Genomic DNA, 6,466 nt, shown 5'->3' with positions numbered 1-6,466 from the left:
ACAGTTGATTTTTTGAATTTTCTATCCCAGCATTAATATGCACAGTAAAACAAGTCAGAAAAATTCTAATTGTCAGTATGTAAACCGCAAAGAGGAAGAAAAAATGTTTAAACAGATAAATAAAAGGTGAAATTCCAGTTCTGGAGGCAACTGCTGCACATTGAGACAGTTTGACAAGATATGTCTATTAAAATGTAGAGCGCAGTAAGTTATGCTGCTTCATGGTACACATGATTACAAAATCAGCGTACTTGGAGACACAGAGAGAGAGAAAAAGGGAAAGATCTAAACCAAGACAGGAGGCTGATTCACCAGCAGGTAAGGAGAGAAACCAGATGGCAAGTGGACAGCAGGAGGCTGGAGTCTGTCATGGTAATGCCAAAGTTCTACTGGTAATCTGAGCAGAGAAGTTTGCAAACTCACTGCTGCATTCAAGTCATGTCACTCTTACATCAATGAGCATTGTGATGTCAGGATAAAACTGCAGATTCTGCCCAAGGTATTGACTTGTGATAAGCACTGGAAAATGTTCACTTTAAATGAACTTAGTTGATTTTTCACCCTCTGCTTTGTGACACTGGTCACAGATGACAGTCCAGAACTGAGGGGGTCAGGGAATCCTGAGTCATCTTTGTGGTTATGTTGTTATGGTTGAAGGATGCTGAAAGAGACAAACTCACCACTTAATTGCACTTTTTTCTTCTTCTGCTCTCAAATTTGCATTATTTGCTGTTGTGTCAGTTGTTAATTTTATGTTGTTGTTTTTTTGTTTTTTTAAATCAGTGTCAAAAACTGAAGCCATTTTTTATAATGACATGCTGCTGCTTTTATTCTGTTTAATGAATTGAGTCATTAACCTGTTTTGGTTTTATGAGCTGCAGGGACGACGAATGGCTACAGAAGCTGTCTAAAATGTGGAGAGCTCCCTGAAGAGCCACATTCAGCTCTTTGTTCTGTGGGCAGATAGTGAGCGGCTGTGTATTATGTCAGGCATGTAAACGTGCACACTGTTGTCTATGTACATCTGTGCCCAGCTGTATAGCGAGTGTATGCTTCCTGCCTTTGTTTCTCAGAGGGTGAGCGACTCCCTGATCCTTTCCACATAGCAGCTTCTGGACAGCCTGCTGTGGACTTGACATGTTTTATTCTGCGTGATGCATGGCCATATGTTCATGTATCCACCCAGGTGTGAATACTCTGTACAACAGAGTGATATGAATGTGAGAGCAAGCACATGCTCTGCCAGCTTCCAGATTTAATATAGGATGTTTGTCTGGTTCCTTAAATAACATAGCTGCCAGATTTGCACACACACACACACGCACACGCACACACACACACACACACACACACACACACACACAAAACAGTAAAATTTGCATTTATTTGTACTTTTTTTTTTTTTTTACATCTAAATGCATAAAGAGAGTGTATATAATTATTATACAGTACTGCTTCCCTTTTGATATTACAGTCTGCTCCAATAGTGGGGCTTCACATTAACTGTCACAATGTCTTTTTATTTGCACTGACAACTCTCAGACACATTCTGTTTTCTGCAGCACTGCAGCAGAAAACAGAATGTTGAAGAAATGTACAAAACCTTGGATTTGTCAATTTCAATTATTTATAGTTTGTACATTTAAAATGAATGGGCACTGAACAAACTAATTTATGGTTAAAAAAAAATAAATAAATGTGAAAATGAAAAAAAAAAAAAGAATTAAAGGAACTAGTTCATGTTAAGAAAATGATTTTATACTGTGCATTCATCTGGATCCAGAAGTTCTAAACTGTCTCCTAATGAGTCACTTCAACATCCCAAAACTAAATCACAACAACCAATGGAGACAATGTTTAGGATGTTTCAATGCGTTTGTTTGTTTGTGCACAGCATTATCTACATGTACCCATTTTTGCTATTATTATCGTCACACAGATTTGCATGGACGAGGCCATTAGTGGATTCCGTGTCTGTTATGAATACATAAGCAAGCCACACTTTCATCTCTCCTACAAGGCTAATGGGATAGAAAGCATACAAAGAATAAACAGAGAAATTCAGTGCCACAGTGATGACCTGACTGATGAGCTGTTTGTCAGCCACATGTAGCTTTTAAAGTCAAGCAGGTAAGAACATTGCTTACCTGGATTTTATTGTATTTACCAGTGTGGAGTTTAAAAGGCTCATTTTAATGAAATGGGACAAAATTGAAAAAAAAAAAAAATCAATAATATTTTTGGGCATTAGTGGCCTTTCTTCAACAGTTAGCTGTGAGGGAACGGGCTGGAGAGAGAAGGGGTCGACATGCAACAAATCGGCTGAAACTGGGAATTGAACCCAGGACAACCATGTTGAGGACTGCATCACCTACCCACTGATCCATCCATACCCCACCTTTTCAGTGATTAATTAAGGTAAAAATTAAAGATTTCTCTACTACAAGCAGATCAAGTAACACGGTTCACCCCTCCACAGTCATATAAATTGCAATTTATTTCTAATAAATTAGAATGTACATCCCAAATAACGGTAGTCTTGTTTATCAGAATAAAAGTACCTTTTGAAAATAACCTTTAAGCATGTATTAGGCATACTTTTCATCAAGTCCACATGTATATCTTTCTGTCTTCACAAGAACTTAATATTGACTCCTAATCATCTTTCATCCATTTCTATAGCTCAGCCTTATCTTAAACCTTAAACCTAAGCATTACTAGTACATGTGTAACCCTAAACCTGACCTAAACTCAATTCACACCTTAGTCCTAAACCTAACCCAAACCCAGGAACAGCACTAGAACAGTCAATCCTCACTGCATAGGTATTTGTTGGAAAATGGGTCTTAGGTGAGAAATGCTAAAACACACACACGCACACGCATACACACTTCCCATGTCTCCTCCTTTCATGCCTCAATGAGCATTCATTCAATCTCACTACCTTCACTTTTTCAAAAAGACAGGCAAACCTTTGCACATTAGAAAGTCTTACTGCAGCAGAATATTGGAGCAGCCTACGGTAGCCATATGTTGCAGGTAAAGTTCAGTTTATGAACCAGAGCAGAATGGTCTTGCATGTATTAAAGTCACAGCGTTGTGCAAGCACTGGAAAGAAAAAAAAAACAGCAACCATATGGCCCTTTTAGAGAAGTATAAAAAGAAAGATGAAGGACAGTTTGAAAAGTGGATAATGACTTGCATACATTATATTCACATAAAGACAGCGATGATTAAGAAAGCAGGCTGGGTCCTAGGAAATACCAATGACTCTATGACATTGAAACTCCATCTAATGGTTTGAGTGGGTAATGTAACGCATCATTATGTTCACATTTTGTATTCAAATATAATGATTATATGCAATTAAACTGACCTCAGAGAGACATGATCAGTTGAATGATAATAGTGTTTAAGAGATCTTCTTGGACTCAAACTTGGAAGACTTTTGTTGTTTTATTCTCTTCTGAATTGAAAATGTGCTTTTTATGTATTCAGCATTTCTCCTAGATTGTATGGTCATTAACTATGTTTCCATCCAATTGTCATGCTAATTTTGAGCAAACGTCTAAAATGTTGGGGGAAAAACGCAAACTAGGTGTGTTTCCATCTACTGGTTTGGAGAGAATCAATCAGGCCACGCAAAGCGTGATTTTGTCATATGTCGATGTTATGCATGGCTGTAAGAAACAGGAAGTAGAGATTGCTAACACATTTCAGACAAGTGAAGAAAGGTTTTCAGGAATGTGTTGTAGCTTTTCTGTTATGTTAACTAATACTGGCGATGTCACATGCTGCCGTGAGATGTTGAGAAAGAAATGGAATACTGACAGACGCTGACAGTAGACACAACTGGTCAGCTGTGAGGTGAATGTTCGCTACGTCAGTACTTATTCAGTAAATGGGTTTCCATCTCCCCTTTGTCACATTATTTCTTTTTCGGAAATACCTAAAACCAATTGAAAATTGCACAATTAAAAAAAATCTTGTCATATTCAAAGATACTTTGAAATCTGCTTAGAAAAACATAGATGGAAGAATGGTTATTGCCATAAAACCTACCCAAGTTACTTCTCTCCCACCACCTCTGGTGTATCCTTCATAAGTGTACTTGGTACTGAACCCCTTTGAGCCAAAGTTCACCAATCAGTTTTGAAATGACTATTTCAGACCTGCTATGTTACGTTAAAGACACACAGGTAAACAGAGAGGCAAACCTGTCATTTGTTCACCTTCAGACTGTTTTATGGAAATACCAAAAACCATCTCAAAATTGCAAAATAGAAGAAGTTATTCTAAATTTTTCATTTCCACCGATACTTCAGGGTAAGGAATTGTATCCACTGCCAAGGGAGGCTTCAGGACATGGATAATAATAAGATCATCGTTTCTGTCTTGCTATGTCTGACTGGAGGCTGATAAAGAGATATTCCATGGATCTAAATGTAAGTGAATAGTCATTCTGTTCCTGTTAGTCAAATATTTTAAACCTCTTGCTGAAATATTTCAGGAGCTCAGATTCTTCATTGATTCCATCCTCCACCCTCCCAGACATCCCATCCTCTGTTCATCCCTTACCTCTTCCTTTTCATTCCTCATTTTATTCCCACACTTCCTCCTTCTTCCATTCCGCCTCTATCCATCCTCGTTTCCTCTCTCCGCCCCTCCTCCCCCCCCAACCTAAAAGAGAGGATATAGAGGCGAGACCTCTTGTCGGCGGTGGGAAAAAAGGGAGAGACCATCAAGGCGCAGACAGAGGGATGAAGCGAAAGTATAGGTTAGTAGGTAGCAGTATAGGCCTGTTCCATCCTCCTTCCCCCTCTCCTCACGCTCCGCTTCCCCCCTACCCCCGTTCGCTGTGCCAGGGTGGTATGAACTGCTGGATTACAAAACAGCCCTCCCATGTGTCTGCCTGTTCTCTGTGCCAGCCGAGAGACAAGCGATACCATGCTCCCGGAGCGCTGCTGAGGCTGAGGGGTGGGAGGCAGGGAAGAAAGATGGAGAAAGTGAAGCAAAGAGTGAGAGAAGCAGAATGAAGAAAGTGGGAGGACAGAGAAATCAAATGAGCAGGGATGTAGGGACAAGAAGACATGAGGAGACAAAAGATGTAGAGAAAGGAGGAGAGAGAAAGAGAGAGAGAGAGGCGAGGAAAAAAAGGAGGGAGGTTGGAGTGATGGCAGTTGAAAGCTTTGGGAGGAGCGGAGCACTGAGCAGCATCAGCCAGCGCTGTGAGAGCATGTTGAGCCTGCAGGGACAGCCGGGGGGTAAGTCCCACACCACTCAGCTAAACATGCAACACTCACAGCTGCCTGCCATTCTCTGCGTCTCCGTCCCGTCCTGGGAGGCCAAAAGGAAAACTTTCACACGCAGTCTGAAATTAGAGACAGGTCTTAAAGCTGCAGGTCAAAAACTCCGAATCACCCGTTTACCTGGGTTGCTACATTATTTTCTTTTCCTGTCACTTCCATCCAGGACAGCAGTATTCTGAAAAGGTAATGTGAGCGAAAGAGACAACTCAGGAGCAGGGTCATCAGGGCAGGCAGATGATGGCATGGAGAATGGAGAAGGAAGCCCTGTTTCCTGGAATCAATTTCAAATGTCTGACTGGCTGTCAGGAAATCATTATGCAACCTGCAGACACAAAGACAAGCTTTAAGAAACGGCATGCATGTGTGACGAGGTGCTGCTTCTGCACACGCATTCCTGCAGCGCACAATCAGCCCTTCTCTTCGCTGCGCACACTCCAGTCAGCTCTGAAACAGGCGAAGCCACTGGGCCCTAAACTGGGTTAACGCAGCAATTCAAACTATTTTTCTATCCTGAGTTTTTCCCTTCAGGCTGCAGCGGGCCAGAATCTCCGTTCGGTGGGTGGGTGGGTGTGTGGAGCCAATCGGTTCTTGTTTCTGGAGGTGAGGGGTCACTTGTGGAGGGGGACGTGGGCTTTATTGCGTAAAGGAGAACTGCTTCCTGTGATTCCTCTGCATTAGCCCCCAGCAGAGTGGGGCTGTGGGGAGGTGAGGGGGGTTCAGCCGGGCTGGCTCCGCTGCAGCCGAGTTAGCGACATTACAGGCCTCCGGAGGACGGCTGGGTGCCAGAGGTCGTCATGGTGAAGGGGGTGGCGGAGGTTCGTCATGGTAAGTAGTTGTCATGGAGACTGTGGATGTGGGTGGGAACCCCTGCAGAAGGCGCTCACCTGGTGGAGTCCAGATGCTGGTGGTGCCAGAATGAATAAGGCGGGGTCGGGTTGATCTGTGGGAGTCAGCGTTCTGTTTCTGTCTGACCCCGGTGCTCACAGCTCACACTAACTCCTGGCTAACCTTTTAACTCTGACACTAGAAAAAACAGAAATTAGTCAAAAATGTCCACACATTTAAGGCTTTTTTTTTTTTTTTTTTTTTTTGACAAAATTTCTGCTCATCAATATTTTTGCACTATTTCATGGACATTATATATTCACCTTCATAAA

This window comes from Gambusia affinis, linkage group LG05 (assembly GCF_019740435.1).
Source record: "Gambusia affinis linkage group LG05, SWU_Gaff_1.0, whole genome shotgun sequence".
In the NCBI taxonomy this organism is placed as follows: Eukaryota; Metazoa; Chordata; class Actinopteri; order Cyprinodontiformes; family Poeciliidae; genus Gambusia; species Gambusia affinis.
This window is presented reverse-complemented; position numbering follows the sequence as displayed.